Here is a 19638-nt window from a genome sequence, read left to right as displayed (position 1 = left end):
TGTGCAATTGGATCCTCGATTTCCTCACTTGCAGACCCCAGTCGGTCCGAATTGGCAACAAAATCTCCTCCACAATCTCTACCAGTACAGTTATACCAGCAGGCTGTAGGATTAGCCCCCTGATCTACTCACTTGACACTTGTATCCCTTGTACAGAAAAGCCCAGAAACAGTGGTGGATACAGCCCAGTCTATCACCAGTAAAGCCCTCCCCACCACTGAGCACATCGACATGGAGCACCGTCACAGGAAAGCAGCATCCATCATCAAGGACCCCCACCCTCTAGGCCGTGCTCTTTTCTCACTGCTGACATCTGGAAGAAGATTCAGGAGCCTCAAGACCCCCCAAACATCAGCGATTGAAGCAGAGGGGTAACTTCACTTGCCCGAGCACTGAACTGTCCCCACTCAACTGGACTCACTTTCAAGGACTCTTCCATCTGATGTTCCTGATATTTGTTGCTTATTTATTCGGCAGTATTATTGTTTTTCTTTTTCTCTTTCTTTTTGTATTTGCACAGATCTGTCTGAGCTTTTTTGCAGTTGGTTGATGTCCATCGTGTTAGGTGTGGTCGTTCATTGACTCAGTTCTGTTTCCTGTATTTTCTGTGAACACCTGCAATAGAGTGAATCTCACGTTTGTATCTGGTGTCAAGTATTTATTTTGATAATAAACTTACTTTAAACTTTGATCAGCTTCAGTGAGTCTCTCGCTGTACCTGGGTCATAGCTGATGTTCACAGCATCTCATGCAACAAATAACCAGGACACAGCATTCCAATTCTCTTTTAGCAACAAAAATTTCCACTTTTGTATTAAATGGCCTTTTGCTTTTTAGCGGACTGAGAGGTATTTGATAAATCATGAAACCCTTTTTACCGGGCGTCTCTGGAAATGCAGCTTGTCAGCTGCTCGTTAACAGCCACGGAACTCCACGGTGAGAAACCCACCTTTCCGGTTTTGTATGTCTAGGGTGTAAACGACCTTTGTCCCACCAAATCAGTGAGGCTGGGATGTCTCGCCCACCCAGACCCCAGTTTGTGTGAATTAATGTCCTCTGCAAGAATTAACAAATCATACACTGCATATAATTATAAAGAACTACAATTAAGAATGTTAAGCAAACATTTATTGAGGGAAAGAAAGAGAAAAAGCAAAAAGGGCCCATTATACTTGTACAATCAAATATGTACACAAGTGGGGCTCATCTGTAACTCACTCACAGGACCTTTGATCTGCATGAAAGCACACACGACCTTCCGAACGTCTCTCAAAATCCATGTCGAACAAACGGGTCCCCCACGAGAGTGCTGGTCCTTCCTCCTTGAAGCCATTCATCCACACAGAGCACCTTGTCTCCCGTACAACCCTGCCTAGGCCTGCGCCCTGAAAAACTTCCAAGGTGCAAATCCATGGTTTCACGAGACTAACGGATGCCTACTCCTGGAGTAACCAATATCAGCTGCATCAGTAGAAAATGAATCTTCAGTATGGATACATCAGAGCTTGGAGTTTCTAAACCTTCAGGGATAGTGTTTGATACTTTAGTATTTACCTTGATACACTGATAGGAACATATCGTCTCCAAAACATCAGTCCGTTCCTTTACTAGGTCCGTATGTAATTTTAATTCTTTTCTTCTCTTTTTGAATAACCGCTGATTTACTTTCTGAAAATCTTCCTGTCCATCACACTCTCACTTGAAACGTCCATCTTCTCCACTAGTGTAACAGGTCACTTCTCTCGTCAAGAGACCCCACTCAGGAGCCGCCCTCGCCTTGATACGTCCCACCAGTGAGTCCAGCTTCCTATCGGCCGTGTCAGGCTTGGTGACAGCACCAACCGATATCACCCGAAATTCCTCCGCTCTCAGATTTTTCCCAATGTCCTGTAACCCCTGCGTCTGTGGCATCAGGGTTCACTCTAACAACAGAGGCCACTACTGAGGACTCTGCCCCACTGTCGGAAGCCTCCCGCTCCTCCATTACGTTCTCCTCCTCTCTGACTTCTGTGAGTAACTCGGTAAAAGATGGCTGAGTTAATCGAATACTTCGAGCAATCATGACATGTGACAGCGCGCCCTTCACAACTTGCTCGATCATCAAACAGTTTCTCCCAGACAAGTTGAATGCTCCCTTTGCGGCACCAAAAGGCAGCAGCTTCTCCAGCTTGAAAATGTGGACAGACAACTACCCTCCTTCCTCCTGAAATGTGTTCCTGAATTTCATCCGAAGATCGGCTGCACTTCCAGCAGAGCCAGAAACATCTTCCACAAAATGCTGGAGGAACTCAGCAGGCCAGTCAGCATCTGTGGAAGAGTACAGTCGACGTTTCTGGATGAAACCAAACCGTCAACTGTATTCTTTACCATAGATGCTGCCTGGCCTGTTGAGTTCCTCCAGCATTTTGTGTCTGTTGCTCGGATTTCCAGCATCTGGAGATTTTCTCTTGTTTCCAAAAGCATCTTCCAGAGCTTGTAGGTAATTAGCTGACATGGCTAATGGATTTCCTTCCTTGAGGAACTTCACTATATCAGCCGCCAATCCTTCAAGCTCTCTACCAGCCGCTGTCTTTTCATATTATCTGAGCACAGTCATTCATCCCGTAACTGAGATGTCTGCTCAGCCCAAGCCTCATATTCTCCTTCCCCATTGGGTGTGGGCTTGACTCCAGAGAACACTCCCAGCCTGCAGTAACCTTGGCTCTCACCAGGTACACCTCTGCATTTATCAGCCAGTGATATAGTAGCCAAAAAGAGCTCAGGATTTAAATCAACAGCTGAAGGAATCAGTAGACCTCTCACATCAGACAACTCCTTTCCCTCACTCCGCAGAAACAAGAGCAATTTTTCTTTAACGTCCCCACTCTCAGCTATGGGAAACACGAATTCCAATTGGGCACCCTCTCCTCCACTCTCCTCTTCTCTGAAAGTATAGATGGCCTCTCCTGGGACCCCATTCCTGTTACGTCAGCACTGGTCTGAACTAACACCACATCTTTCCCCTCCGTTTGGTCAAATTGCCGCTTCACGATCGTAACTTTCCCTCATGCTCCAACAGTACTTAAAACCCCAATCAACATTCATCTGGGCTGTGGAAGCACAGACAAATCTTACTCTGCTGTGCTGACCACTGCATTGGTGCTGCTTCATGTACCCATGCTGAACTCATCAAATTCATCAGCTTTGCCTCTAGATTACACCCCGTCCTTAAATTCACTCAGTCCATTTCTAATAGCTCCCTCCCCATCTCCAGAGACACCAATATCTTTAATAAACCTACTGATTCCCACTATTACCTTAACTATACCTCTCCCACGCTGTCTCCTGAGTGAAAACTGTTTTTCATTTCTTTGTTAGCCTGAAGTTTTGTGCCATTAACTCAATCCACCCCACCCCCACTGAGATTCGGAGTTATTTCCCTCACCTATTGCTGTCTCAATTGTCACCCATACCCAATAGGCGTGTTGGTGTTTGGGGCTCTCCAGAATAACCCCCATAGGGTGATTGCTCCATTCCTATTTCCAATCCCACCAGGACGTCCACCAGCTGTGATACTCTCCCTGATTAGCAATGCCACTCCCCCATCTCTTTTACCTCCTCCCTGTCTCATTTTAAACATCTAACTCCTGGAACATCCACTAGCCTTTCCTGCCCTTGTGACAGCCAAGTTGCAACATCATAGTTCTATGTACGGACCTTTGATCTAAGTTCACCATCCTTGTTCCTGATACTTCTTGCATTAAAAAAGGGCACACTTCAGTTTTGCTGTGTCAACTGCCTGTCCTTCCTCACCATTTCCCTATATCCTGTTTCTGCCTGTAAACTAATTGCCCGTCCTCTGACCCAGCCTTTCTCAACCTTTTTGCCCTGGAGGAACCCTTGAAATAATTTTCAGGTCTCAGGGAATCCCAGTATAAAAATCATTATATGTACAGTTCATGGTACATTAGCATGAACAGCAATTTGTAGATACTTACTTATTACTATTAATTTTATTTTTTCTTCTGTATTGTGTATTGCATTGAACTGCAGATGCTAAGTTAAGAAATTTCACATCACATTCCGGTGAAAATAAACCTGATTCTGATTCTGATATAATAATCCAAAATAATTCTCAATGCTGTTTTGAATAGAGAATACATTTTTAGTTTACATTTCTTGAAATTAAACAAGAAAAAGCTTGCTCACACATAAATGACAGGATACTCTTCTTTCACAGAAATCCAGAACTTATCCAGGGGCAGGTCAGTAAATCCCATCTTGAGTGCACGATCAGACGGCATCTCACAAAGTTCCTCCTCTCTCTCAAAGTCAAGTTCTCAGATTGAGGAGAAGATTCAGAGAAAGGGTCCCTCACCCAGTCATACACTTGTGATGAAAGGGAGGAAAAATACTGTTCAATTTAGTTCTCAGTTCTTCAGGTGATTTTCAATAAGACTCCAGACTCTCTGATGTCCTTCCTCACTCAGGCCCAACAGCATTGGAAACATTTCAAGATTTCCTTTTGCAAAATAATTTTTCCAAAGATTCAGTTTCCTTTTAATTCTAAGAATCTTATTACTTGAAGTCAAAACATTTTCTCCAGAGCCTTGCAGAGACTTGGTCAACGAGTTCATATGAAGGAAAATGTTTGCTAAGTAGGCTAGCTTCTGCAGCCATTCTTCACTTAGCAAGATGTGTCTATTTTCACAGTTTTTATTTTAATAAAGGGAACCATAGGAAGACATGAGGGGTAGATTGGCTGTGACAGGTTGGGAAAGTACTTCAAATGAATGTCAATTTAGACAGAAAATGGCTCAAACTCAAAGAAATTATACATAATTTGACACAAATATACCTGCGTCAGGGCAGAAATATTGGTTCAATTTGAATTACAGGAGACATTAAAGATGGATCTGGAACAAAGGAAAGGTAGTAAATCTGGTGATTGGGAACATTAGAATTTTTTGGAGTCATAGAGCACTACAGCACAGAAACAGGCCCTTCAGCCCATCTCGTCTATGCCAAACTATTAATCTGCCGAGTCCATTGACCTGCACCAGACCACAGCCCCCCTTACCCCTCTCATCCATGTACCTATCCAAATGACTCTTAGATGTGGAAATTGACCCTGCATCCACCACTGGCAGTTCATTCCACACTCTCATCACCCTCTGAGTGAAGAAGTTTCCCATCATGATCCGGTTAGACATTTCACCTTTCACTCTTAACCCATGACCTTAGTTGTCATCTCACCCAACCTTGTATTCACCCTGTCTATGTACATTCTTCATAATATTGTATATCTATCTCAATCTTCTACATTCTAGGGAATAAAGTACTAACCTATTCAACCTTTCCCTATAACTCAGGTCCGTAAGATCCAGCAACATCCTTGTAAATCTCCTCGGCACTCTTTCAATCTTCTTTACATCTTTACTGAAGATAGGTGACAAAAACTGCACACAATACTCCAAATTAGACCTCACCAGTGTCTAATACAATTTCAACATAACATCCCAACTCCTCTATTGATTTATGAAGGACAATGTGTCAAAGGGTTTTTAAACAAACCTAAAACCCTAACTACCTGTGATGTCACTTCCAAGGAATTATGGATCTGTAGACTGAGACCCCTCTGTTCTATCACAGTGCACTACTGCTCACTGTGTAAGACCTACCCTGGTTGGTCCTCCCAAACTGCAACAACTTGTACTTGTCTGCATTAAACTCCATTTGCCATTTTCCAGATCCCACTGCAAACTTTGATAGTCTTCCTCGCTGTCCACTACACCCCCAAACTCAGTGTAAGCCCTAAATTTGCTGATCCAGTTTACCACATTAACATCCAGATCATTGACATAGATAACAAACAACAATGGACAAAGCACTGATCCCTGTGACATTCCCCTGTTCACAGGCTTCCAGTCAGAGAGGCAACCATCTACTACCACACTCTTGCTTCTCCCACAAAGCCGTCTAATCCTATTTACTACCTTATCTTGAATGTCGAGCAACTGAAACTTCTTGACCAACCTCCCATGTGGCAGCTTGCCAAAGGCCTTGCTAACATCCATGAAAACAACACCCACTGCCTTGCTGTCATCAGCTTTCCTGGTAACTTACTCAAAAACTCTATAGATTGGTTAGGCACAAATTATCACACACAAAGTCATGTTGACTGGGCATAATCAGTCCCTGTCTATCCAAATATATCTGGTCCCAATATCTTCCAATAATTTTCCTAATATTGATGTCAGACTCACCAGCCTATAGTTTCCTGGCTTTTTCATAGAGCTTTTCTTAAACAACAGAACAAAGTTACCTATCGCCCAATCCTCCAGCACCTAAGGATGTTTTAAATATCTCTGCTAAGGCCCTTGCAGTTTCTGTACTAGCCTCTCACAGGGTCCAAGGGGACAGATTATTAACCCTGGGAATTTATCCACCTTAGTTTGCCTAAAGACAGCAAACACTTCCACCTCTGTAATCTGTGTAGGGTCCATTAACTCACTGCTGCATTGCCTCACATGTGTAGACTCTGTGCCTCGCGTCCATCCCCCAAAACAGATGGAAAAAAATCCATTCAAGATCTCCTCTATCTCTTTTGGCTCCTCAAATAAGTGACCACTCTGATGTCCCAGAGGACCAATTTTGTGTCTTTCTATCCATTTTCTCTTAACATATCTGTAGAATCCCTTAGGATTCTCATTCATCATGTCTACTAGAGCAACCTCATGTCTTCTTTTACCCCTGCTGATTATCTTCTTCAGTGTTCTCTTGCATTTCCTATGCTGCTCAAGTACCTCATCTATTCCTGGTCCTATACTTGCTCTGCACCTCCTCCTTTTTCTTAACTAGGGCTTCAATATCTCTTGATATTACCAAGGTTCATAAACTTGTTGTCCTTGCCTTTTATTCTTATAGGAACATACAAACATTGTACTCTCAAAATTTCACTTTTGAAGGCCTCTCTCTTACCAAGTACACTTTTGCTAGAAAGCAACCTATCCCAATTCACGTTGGCCAGATCCTTTCTAACACCATCAAAACTGGCCTTTCTCTAATTTAGAATCTCAACCCAAGGACCAGACCTATCCTTTTCTATAGTTACCTTGAAATTAATGTCATTATGATCACTAGATGTAATGAGCTTCTGCCACCAGCTTTGTCTCATTCCATAATAGTAGATCTCGTATCACATTCTCTCTATTTGGGACTTCTATGTATTCATTAAGGAAACTTCCCTAAACATATTTGATAAGCTCTTTCCCATCGAGTTCTTTCACAGCATAGGAGTCCCAGTTACAATGCGGCAAGTTAAAATCACCTACTATCACAACCTTATGTTTCTTGCAAAAGTCTGCGAATTCTCTACAAATTTGCTCCTGTAAATCCCGCAAACTGATGGTTGGTCTATAATATAATCCTATTATCGTGGTCATACATTTTTATTCCCAATTCTATCCTCAGAGCCTCACTGGACGAGCTCTCCTGTCTATCCTGACTGAGCACTGTTGTGACATTTTCCCTCACGAGTAAAGCCACCCCTCCCACTTTATTCCCTCCTGCTCTTTCACATCTAAAACAATGGAACCCCGGAACATTGAGCTTGTCCCTTCTGCAAACAAGTCTCACTAAAGATTACAATGTCATAATTCCACGTGCTGATCCATGTCCTAAGCTCATCTACCTTTCTTACAATACTCCTGGCATTGAAATATACGCAGCTCAGGATATTAGTCACTCCATGGTCCTCTAGACTTAACAACTTCCTTCTCCACAACTACTCCATTATCTGTTCTGGTGCTGTGGTTCCCATCCCCCCTGCAACTCGAGTTTAACTCCTCCTGTGCAGCACTATCAAATCTTCCTGTGAGGATATTAATCCTCCTCCAGTGTAGGGGCAAACCATTCCTCCCGTACAGGTCCAACCTTCCCCAGAAGAGAGCCCAATTTTCCAAAAGGGTCAATTCCTTAAAGGATCAGCCAAAAATTGATAAAGAGAAAATTAAGTGAGTGTAAATCAGCTTGAGGCAGAACAGGCTGACTCGATACGTGAAAAGGAAAAGAGTGGATGGCAAAAATACCTCTCTCACATAAACACACGCACGCACACATTCTCCTTTGACCTCTCTCATTAACAAGGCATTTCACCCAGAATATCTGCTCACTGGATGTTTTATTTTCTTCCCACCATTCTCAGTAAACTCCAGAGACTGTTGTGAGTGAAAATCCCAGGAGATCAGCAGTTCCTGAGATACTCAAACCACCCCATCTGGCACCAATGATCACTCTATGATGGAAGTCATTTTGATCATATTTTCTTCCCCTTTCTGATGTTCGAACTGAACTGATTGACCATGTCTGTTATGAATTGAGTTGCTGGCACAAGACTGGATGATTAGATATTAGCATTAATGAGCAGGTGTAGAGGTGTGTGTAATGTTGTGGCCACTGAGTGTATCATGAGGAAGCAGAAAAGGCACATTGATTCAAACAAAGACTTTATGTCTATCTGCATGAAAGAGAAAATTCTCAGAAACAGCGAACTGAGGATCGTCTGATGGAGTAATAGGTATCAATACTGAAGAAGTTAATGAGAGTAAAACTCGTCAAAACCCATTGGATACATGACCTACAATCAAAGGTTTGAAAGTGCTGGGTAACTGAGATAGTGGATCCTCTGGGGATCATCTTAAATAAACATATGTCTTCTGTAGATGGATGCAGGTAAACGTGGCCCATTTCAAAAAGGAGCAAGATAGAAAATATGGAAGTTCTAAATCTGTTAACCTGAAATCAATATTTGGGGAAAATCCTGGGATATTATACAATATTATGTTGTTTAGAAAACAGTCAGCATTAACATGGGATTCCTGAAGGGGAAATCATGCTGTGGTGTAAAAAGTCCCACAATAGGTGAGTGAACAAGATTCCCCCACTTGGAATTGTGGGATGGCATATACCAGTGAAGATTCAGAGATGAATGTTGTTTCTTTTGTTTCTCAAACACCTCTCAGTCCAGTAAAAATGAACAAACTATTCAACAGGAGAATGGAAATTTTCTGCACTCAGAGGACTGTAAACATTTGTAGTTCTCTGTCTTGGTAATTTATTGCATTAGAAATTGTTAAAACTGAAACATATGATGTTTTATGAAAAGGTGGAATCTTGAACTCATAATCTACCTTGCTGTGACCTTTCACCTTGCTATCTACATTGCACTTTCTCTGTAAAGCTTTATTCTGACACTGTTATTGTAACACCTCAGTGCACAGTGTAATGAATTGATCTGTACGAAGAGTATATGAGACAAGTCCTTTACTTTATTTGTGACAATAATAAACTAATTTACCAGTTTCATGCGAGGATGATCGGAACTTCAACCATGACCTTGTGGACTGACACAGCAGGTTCCAATGTCATAAACTACCCTTATTCCTCAATACATTGTTCAGTCCCATAATCAGACTGAGTCTACCTTCCTTTCATTTTCACAGGTAGCTGAACCACTCCCTGGTTCAATGTTCAACGTTTATGATTGGAAGCTGTTGTTGATTTTACTCTCCACACATCATCCAGTCTCAGTGCTCAGAGTCCAAAGTCCAGGAATCTGAGACTCTGGAAACTTCCCTGAATTGTCTGGAAACTTCGGCTCCCGGTCGGTGCCCGGACATGTTGTTGCTTGCTCTTCTCTTCACGCTGGGAGTGTTTAACACAGAAGGTAAGGAGATAGTTTACACTCAGTCAGGACACGGGAATGGTTTAGACAGATATCCAGATGGGACATCCCCACTCCAGCACTCAATATCACAGCCCCACCCAGGGACAAGATGGCACCCGCCTGTCATCTCCTCAACGGACTATCCAGGCAGCCTCCTCCTGTACTGTCATGTGGAGGCTAGACACAGATCAGAGGTACAGCACCTCTTATTATTAGAACATTGGAAAGTTTTTGACAAGAACAGGCCATTCTACCAGCTTACCAAATTCCTATTCACACGGTGTGTTGAACTACTATCAACTACGTAACTAGGTAGTTTGTTCAATGTGTCTGCAACTCACTGTATAAAAAAATGCTTCCTGATGTTAGTCTGAAATCTCCCTTTAACCAGTCTCCACCTCGTCCTCACTGATGGATTAATTTTAAAGTAGCAGCTGGCATCCACCTTACTTACACCCTTAATGACCTTGAACACTTCTATCATGTCTCCTCTTGTTCTACATCTACTTGGGCTAAAACAATTCAGTTCCTTCAATCTTTCTTCATAGTTCATTTTCTGCAGACCTGGAATGAGTCTTGTTGCCCATCTCTAACCTCTCTCCTGTGCCTTTACATCCCTCACAGTATATGGAGACCAAAATTGTTCTCCATTCTCAAGGTGTCGCCTCATAAGCACATTTTACAGCTAAAGGAGAACGTCTCTAGACTTGAAATCCACTGAGCGCATTTTATAGGCCAACGTTCTGTAAGCCTTCCTAATCACTTCTGTGCATTGTCTAGATGTGGATAGTGATGAGTCTACCAGGGTGCCCAAACCCGCTCATACAGTGCACTTTCTGACTCAAGAACCCCATTGTATGTTTATATCTATCATTTCCACTCCCTATATATATTTTACATTTATTTAAACTAAATTTCATCTGCTGTTTATCTGCCCACATCTGGATTTTGTTTAGATCCAACTGTACTGATCCTGCTGCCTGAATGTTATCATGTTGTTACGTTCTGAATGTTATTATGTCTTGGCAGTCTCCAGCCTGATGGCATGAATACTGATTTTCCCAGCCACCGCCCCACTGCCCCTCTACCTCACCCACCAGCCACCAGCCCCAAAATACTATCTCATTTTCCTTCCCACCCTCTCCATCTGTCTATCACCCACACATTCCTCCATTTGGTTTCCCTCCTCACCTCCTTCCATTGATTCTGTCCTGTCCAATCAGATTATTCATCCTTTCCTCTGTTCAACCTATCAGCTCCCTGCTTCTTACACCATTCCCACTTTTCATCCTCCTTCACCTGCTATTCACTCCCCCCATACCTGGATCTACTCTCACCTACCAGATTTTGTTCCACCCCTCCCACCCCACATCTTATAGCTCACTCTCCGCACTTTCTTTCCACTCCTAATGAAGGGTCTCAACCGGAAATGTCAACTGTCTATTTCCCTCCATAGATGTTGCCTGACTCCAGGTGATGGGTACATCACATCAAACCATGGGGACTTATCAACCTTAATGTTCTTCAAGAGACCCAATTTTTTCTTTATCTGAAAATGCCCTGGTGTATTAGCCCAGTCCACACTGATCTTGCTGTCCTCCTCATCCTTCTCCTTGGTACACGCTCCATCCTTTATCCTTACGGCGATGTCTTCCTGGCAGCTTACAAAACCAATAGATATTGCTTTTTATGAACTACCATTGCTGGTATCTGCCACCTATGATTTTTCTTTAAGAAACATGCTTTTGAACTGTCTAAACAAACTGGTAATTTTACGATCTCCTGAAGGATTCTTAGTCGCTTAGCTTCAGTCCATCCCCCTACTGGGGCGTAGCTCACCAAAGTCCTCTGTCCTGGGCCAGTGATTCAAGTATTCCCCAGGTGTAGCCCATCATATGTCTTTGTGGCAAAGATGTTTTTCTCTCCCAGGGATAAGGTCTTTAGAGCTTTTGTTGCGGTGTCTGTAGCTCTGGGTTTTTAATGGGATGGGGCTGCTGGCCCGATGCCAAACCCCTCCTTTCTCAGCCCAAGCTTGGGACCATCCATGGCAGTTTCCCAAAGGATTCGGCTCAGATTGATTGATTGGTTGGTTGATTTAACCATTGATCAATTCATCAATTGATTGAATTTGCACCTTTAGTTTACTTTTGCACATTGGTTGCTTGTCAGTGTTGGTTTTTGTGCATTTTTCATTGATTCTATTGTTAATTCATTGTTCTACTGTGAATGCCTGCAAGAAAATGAATCTTAGGGCACAAACTAGTTTCTGGGCTGACTTTGGTTTATTTCTTATAATTTTCATGTTGGTTCTTGTAAAAGTTATGTTTATGTTTAATATATTTTCTCCTTGTGAACACTGCTTATATTATGTATCAGTGTTGACGCTGCAAGTAAGTTTTTCATTGCGGCCGTGCACAGATGTACATGCACAGTGACGGTCGAATGGGTGGGAGCTCAGAGTGTGGGTGAAGATATGAAACAGCAAATGGCAGAAAGCATTGATAAGGACATGAGAAAACAGGAGCTGTTAAGGACAGAAAAAAAATAATAGGAACTGTAGTTGGCCATCCAGCCCATGAAACTTACCATCATTTAATCAGACCATGGCTGATAGGCCCCAGGCTTCATCTGACATTTTGTATATTCTTTAATTCCCTAATCATCCAGAAAATCATCTATTTCCTCTTTAAAAGGCAGAGTCTCCATTACCCTTTGGGGTTGAGTATTCCAGTGAGTCTCTGCCTTCTCTGAGAGGAAATTCCTGTGTGCGTCAGTTTTAAATCAGTTGCCCCTAACCTGCCTGGCCTGCTGAGTTCCTCCAGCATTTTGTGTGTGTTGCTCGGATTTCCAGCATCTGCAGATTTCCTCTTTTTGTGATTTTAACAGTGTCACTCTGTTTGAGATTCTGTCACTGCGGGAAATATCTTAACATCTTCCTTGACATGCCCAGTTCTTCTACCTGCAAAGAATATATATGCTCTGTCCACAACCGGTAGGAATTCTGGGTGGCCAGCCATTTAAATTCCACTCCCCATTCCCATTCTGACATGTCAGTCCGAGGCCTCCTGTACTGCCATGATGAGGTCACTCTCCGGTTGCAGGAGCAATATACCTTGGGGAGGCACGACAGAGCAGTGGCTAGCACAATGTTTTACCGTACAGGCGACACAGGTTCAGTTCCTGCCACTGCCTGTAAGGAGTCTATACGTTCTACCGGTGACTACATGGGGTTCCTCTGGGTCCTCTGGTTTCCGCCCACAGTCCACGGATGTGCTGGTTGGTAGATTAATTGGTCATTGTAAATTGTCCCGTGATTGGACTAGGATTAAATCAGGGGAGTGTGACTCGAAGGGCCAATTCCACACTATAGATCACTAAATAAGTAAATAAACCTTTCGGGTATTGGTAACATGTATTAATTATATAGAATCCTGCAGGACAGAAGCCTTGAAAGTTTTGTAGTTCATGTCAGAGGAAGCCTGGATCACCTTTTTGGTTCAGAATGTTGGAAGTTTAAGGTTTATGGGACAAACACAGGCAAGTAGTATTAGCTTTAGATCAGCAACGTCTGAAGATGGGCCAATATGGAGGATGGATTTTTGTTAGGTAGACAAGATTGTTTATGAACTAAATGCATTTCTGTCAATCTTCACAGAGATTACAAGAAGCTAAGGGAGTGAATCACTGAATGGAATTTGTATTAATAAATAAAAACAGACTGGAAATGTAGAAATAGCAATCGCTGTAAAGAACTGGTACTGACAAAACTAATGGGATTGAAGGTGACAAATCCTAAGACTCGATGACCTAAATTCAATAGTTTGAGAAAGGTAATTATGAAAAAGGTGGATTGTGTTTCTGGTTTTCCAGACTTCCATGAATTCTGGATGGCTCCTGTGGATTGGAGGGTGGCAAATGCGAACACACAAAGAAAGAAAGAAAGGAGACAGAAAGCAGGAAACGATAGAGTTGTTGGCATCAGTAGAAAGAAAATGTTGGAATTAGTGACAAAGGATGTGAACCATTTGGGAAAGAACAAAAACAGAGAACATTGGTAACATATGAGACCAAGTAGGTCAAAGCAGATTCTGCCTCTCTGTCTGTGTTATGTGTCACTAATCACAGGTCTAAGGCATATCGTGACCACCTGACCAGGCTGTTCCAACGGAGAGAAAATCAGAGCCAAATCATAGATGGATGACTGGTAGAAATGGCCAGTTCTGATACAGCCAGGAACAAGTTACCAAACGTTGGGGAATTCAATATTGAGTCTGGAAGGTTGCACTGTGTAACACTATGCACTCGTTGTAACAGGGCAGGAGGCTGTAGACATTGAGGTCAAAGTACTGAAGTGGCAAGCAATAGAGAATGGCTGCTCTCTGTGGATTGAACACCGGGGATCCTAAAGGGATCACACAATGTGCTTTTGATTTTCCCAGTGTCGAGCACTGAATGCAGTCACTCGATTGGGGGAGGTGCAAGTGAATCACTGATCACCTGAAAAACTGCTTGTGCCTCTGAATGATGGGGATGGAAGTGGAGGAAATATAAACTGCATACCCGGAGGGTGCAGAAGAAAATGCCACAAGATGGCAAGTGGTTGGTGAGATAAAAAAAGCAGAAAATGCTTGAAATACTCAGCAAGTCAGGCAGTATCTCCAGGAAGAGAAAGTTACAACTTGAAGACTGACTATTTCAAGCACTTTTTTAAAGATTTCCAGTATCCGCAGTACTTTATTCTTGAAATGGTTAGTGTGGAGAGAGATAAGCCAAGGAGTCAGAAAGAGACCAATATTTCTGAACTGCTGAAAGGAGGAAGGGAAGATGTGCCTGATGGAATTTTGCTGGAGCTGGTGGGAATTGTGAAGGATGTGGAGACCAGTGGGGCAGAAGCTGAGGAGCAGGACAGTTTCAGTAGCTGCTGTTTTCATGGGTGAAGTAATATTACACAAAGACCCAATTGTTTTCAGGCCAGAGGTGATTATAGTTAGTTACTCCATGTGTGATGGCAGAGGGATATGAATAGGGAAGTGCTTGCAGATTTTTAAGTTAGTGTGGGATTATCCTTTACTGCTGCCAGTCCTGATAAAGGGGAGTAGTAATAGAAACATAGAAAACCTACAGCACAATACAGACCCTTCGGCCCACAAAGTTGTGCACAACATGTCCCTATCTTAGAAATTACTAGGCCTACCCATAGCCCTCTATTTTTCGAAGCTCCATGTACCTATCCAAAAGCCTCTTAAAAGACCCTATCGTATCCACCTCCACCACCGTTGCTGGCAGCCCATTCCATGCACTCACCCACTCTCTGCGTGAAAAACTTACCCCTGTCATCTTCTCTGTACCTACTCCCCAGCACCTTAAACCTGTGCCCTCTTGTGGCAACCATTTCAGCCCTGGGAAAAAGCCTCTGACTATCCACACAATCAATGCCTCTTATCATCTTATACACCTCTATCAGGTCACCTCTCATCCTCCGTCGCTCCAAGGAGAAAAGGCCAAGTTCACTCAACCTATTCTCATAAGGCATGCTCCCCAATCCAGGCAACATCCCTGTAGATCTCCTCTGCACCTTTTCTACGGCTTCCACATCCTTCCTGTCGTGAGTTGAGCAGAACTGAGCACAGTACTCCAAGTGGGGTCTGACCAGGATCCTATATAGCTGCAACATTACCTCTCTGCTCCTAAATCGAATTCCACGATTGATGAAGGCCAATACATCGTACGCCTTCTTAACCACAGAGTCAAGCTGAGCAGCTGCTTTGAGCGTCCTATGGACTCGGACCCAAAGATCCCTCTGATCCTCTACACTGCCAAGAGTCTCACCATTAATGCTATATTCTGCACACTCCTCCCTCTCTGATAGTGATTGGAAGTGTGGGGTGGGGAAATCGTGCTGTTGGTAGTACAGGCTCTTCTTGGTGTTATGTCAGTGGGAAATCTTCTGAGGGAAGTTCCTCATCCTAACCATATCGAGTCATCTTATCTGCTAAATCATTCCAATCCATGTCTCCACATCCTCAGGATGTGCTGGGGCGGCCCACAAGTGTCGCCACACATTCCGGAGCCAACACGGCATGTCCACGATGTCCAGCAGAACAACACAAGCAACAGCAACAACATCAAATCAAAACTACAACAACAAAACAAGCCCCTTCCCCCTTCCCAGTCTCTCACGCACACCGGACAGGTTGCGTCTGGGTTTCCAGTCTCCAGTCCCTGTTCTGTACTCACAGACACACAGTCGATGAGTGTGTGAAATAGAGTAAACTGTGCAAATACAAGCAAAATAAATAATAATAATAATAATAATAAATAAGCAATAACCATCGAGAACCTGAGATGAAGAGTCCTTGAAAGTGAGTCTATTGGTTATGAGAGCATCTCAAAAGACGGGGCAAGTGTGGTGAACTATGTGCCTGTCTGGACATGCCCCCTTCTGACTGCTCCTGTGGCTCCTCCCACAGGCCCCTGTATAAAGGCGATTCAGGTCTAATCCTCTGCCTCATTCTCCAGGATGTAATATGATGGTCACTCACTGCTGGTTCCTTCTTCAGTCAATAAAAGCCGATATCTCGCCTACGTCTCAATGTGAGTTATTGATGGTGCATCAGCAAGTAAAGTTGAGTGAAGTTATCCCCTTGGTTCAAGAGCCTGATGGCTGAGGGATAGTAACTGTTTCTGAAACTGGAGGTGTGAGTCCTGAGGCTCCTGTGCCGCCTTTCTGATGGCATCAGCAAGAAGAGAGCCTGTCCTGGGAGGTGGAGGACCCTGGTACTGGATGCTGCTTCAGTGGTAAATTGAACAGATGGCACTTGCCCATTAGGTGTTCAGGGTTGGGGGAACACGAGTTTGACAAAACCGCCACATCGGAGCACCAGCAACAGTTGCTGGTTGTGAGCAAAAGTCACCTTCACCTTTGAGTTGGTGAGCAAAAGTCGCTCACCTTCACCTTTGGCTTTTCCAAATCAACGGTTCAGTCCTTATGGAAAATCAAGAAGCCTTTCTGTTTGATCATTGTATCTGGCATGCTGGGAGAAAGCCAAGTCTCACTCAGACATAGAACACAACAGTCCCTCATTTCCCTCCGAGACAGCAATCTTGTGGTCAGGTTCTCAGTTTTGGTCTCCAGTGACTGCACGTTTGCAAACAAGATGCTGGGTAGAGGAGACCCCACCCCTTTGTTTTTCAGCCTTGCTTGGAGACCCCCCCCCCCCACCAACCTGCCTCATTTCTGGCTGTACTGCTGAACCCTCATACGCTTAAAGGTGCCCGACCTGCCTGGTCTGCCAAGACCTTCAAATTGCACCCACGACTTTACACCCATGTCTGTGCTGACACACACAGCTCCAATCTGCTGATCAAATGACAAGACATTGATCGGCCTTATTACTAGGGTGACAAGACAGCCTACAGAGGAGAGGTGAACACCCTGACACAGTGGTGCCAAGAATACAACCCCTCCCTCAATGTCCAAAACACAAAAGAGCTGATTGTGGATTACAGGAGGAATGGAGACAGGCTCGCCCTGATCAACATCAATGGGACTGCAGTTGACAGGGTGAGTAGTTTCAAATTCCTCAGTGTACACATCACTGAAGATCTCACATGGACTGTACACACCGGCTTTGTGGCAAAAAAGCACAACAGCATCTCTTCCACCTCAGGTGACTGAAGACGTTCAGCGTGAGCCCCCCAATCCTCATGATCTTCTACAGGGGCACCATTGAGAGCATCCTGACTGGCTGTATCACCACCTGGTACAGCACCTGCACCAACCTCAATCGCCGGGCACTTCAGAGAGTGGTCGGTACGGACAGCCCAGCACATCTGTGGATGTGAACTTCCCTCCATTGAGAACACTTACAGTGGCAGGTGTGTGAAGAAGGCCTGGAAGATCATCGGGGTCACCAGTCACCCCAACCATAAACTGTTTCAGCTGCTTCCATCTGGCAGACGGTACCACAGTGTTAACGCAGGACTAGCAGGCGATGGGACAGCTTTGTTCTATTAATCAGTAGACATATGAATTCATGTCTGTATATTGTGATGGAGTCATAACACAAAGAGATCTTTGTGTTACAAAGATCTTTGTTAAAGATTTACTCCCTTGCGTTGTGGGATGGATATAAGATTTTAAATAAATTCAAATTCAAATTCAAATCTGTAGGTCATTAAGTTGATTTAAATTGACATTGCTTAGAGGGAAGTTACATGCTGTAGCTTGCCATTCTGTTATAAAGTTATCAATCCATGTACAGACATTGCCTGATCTCTTGGGCATTTCCAATATTTTCCATTACATCCCTCTCTCTTCATCTCCCCACTCTGTCTCTGCCTCTTCCCATCTCCCACCCCCTTATTCTTTCAGCCTTCCTCTTTCCCATTTCTTTCTGCCCCGTAATCTGTTCCCTCTATCCCTCTCTCTCTCGCTCTCTCACAATCTATCTGCACTTCTGCTGTTCCTCTCTGTGCACCTCTCTCTCTCTCTCTCTCTCTTAATCGATCTGTGTCCCCTCCATCACTCCCTGTCTCCCACCACCTCCCTCCTCACATTCCCCTCACCCTGCCATCCCCTGGAGCAGCTCAATCTCTGAGTACTGGAGCTGAGGTAACTGTAAGAGCATCGGGAGGGACAGTGGGAGCAGGAGTAGGCCACTCGGTCTCACAAGTCTACCCCTCCATTCGATACGATCTGCCCCAGGCCTCAGCTCCTCATCTGTGTCTTTTGACACCAATTGAACACTCAAGTCTGTCATTGATTCTGTTGTGGTTATTATTCTCTGGATTTATTGGGTATGCTCACAAGAAAATAAATCCCAGGGTTGTACATGGTGACACATATGTAATTTAATAATAAATTTACTTTGAACTTTAACTTTATAACGGAACTGGCTAGTTTAAGAGAAGTTTGGATAGGTACGTTGACAGTAAGGACATCAATTGTCATGGTCCTGGTGCAGGTCGATGGGAGCAGGCAGTTTAAATTGTTTTAACATGGACTAGATGGGCTGAAGAGCCTGTTTCTGAGTTGTACTTCTCTATGACTCTAAACACAGACAGTGTGTTACCTGAAACTGTTGAAACTAAGCCCTGACAGTTTCAACATGACTCAAATGGTCGGAACTCCTGTATCAGTGCGTTGGTAAGTTAAAGGCCTGATTCCTCATTGTCTGTGAGTCCAGAACAGGGACTGGGGCTAGGAAACCCAGACACAGCCTGTGCTAAGTGTGTGAGTGAGTGGGAAGACGGAAAGGGGAAGTTTTGTTGTTGCTTGTGTTGTTCTGCTGGACATCGTGGACCTGCCGTGTTGGCTCCGGAATGTGTGGCGACGCTTGTGGGCTGCCAAGAACTTCCTGAGGTTGTGTTGGTTGTGATTGCAGCCGAATACATTTCACTAACGAGAAAATCAGAGCAACACACACAAAATACTGGAGCAACTCAGCAGGCCAGGCAGCATCTCGGAAAAGTGTACAGTCGACGTTTCGGGCCGAAACTCTTCAGCAGGACCCTTTGGTCTGAACAGAGAAGGGCAAGAAATGGATGCCAGCTTGGACCAGAGCCAATAAGAAGGTGGTGACGGTCAGTCAGATGACCCGTAGCCAATAACACTGTAATGCAACATTAGAATTGTTCAGGAATGAATAGAAATGCAGATGCTTCAAGTGCACTGGCAGAGATAACTCTCCCCAGAGACCCAGGGAGGAAGCTCGGCACACTGGCGCTGAGGGAAAACCACTGGTGAAGCACTTTTCAACGTCGCTCAGGGTAAAGTTTCGGACAGGAATTTAACTGATCACAAGAGCCTGTAGCAGTTGCCTGTCTGACTGAGGATTTGATAGACAGTCGGCACAAATGTGAAACGGAGTGAGATATATCAGAACAGGAAATCTAAAGGCATTGTGAGGAGGTGGTAAACATTAAAGAAA

Source organism: Hypanus sabinus, chromosome 5 (genome assembly GCF_030144855.1).
Source record: "Hypanus sabinus isolate sHypSab1 chromosome 5, sHypSab1.hap1, whole genome shotgun sequence".
NCBI classification, from domain to species: Eukaryota; Metazoa; Chordata; class Chondrichthyes; order Myliobatiformes; family Dasyatidae; genus Hypanus; species Hypanus sabinus.
The sequence above is the reverse complement of the archived record's forward strand: the minus strand, read 5'-3'. Positions refer to the sequence as shown.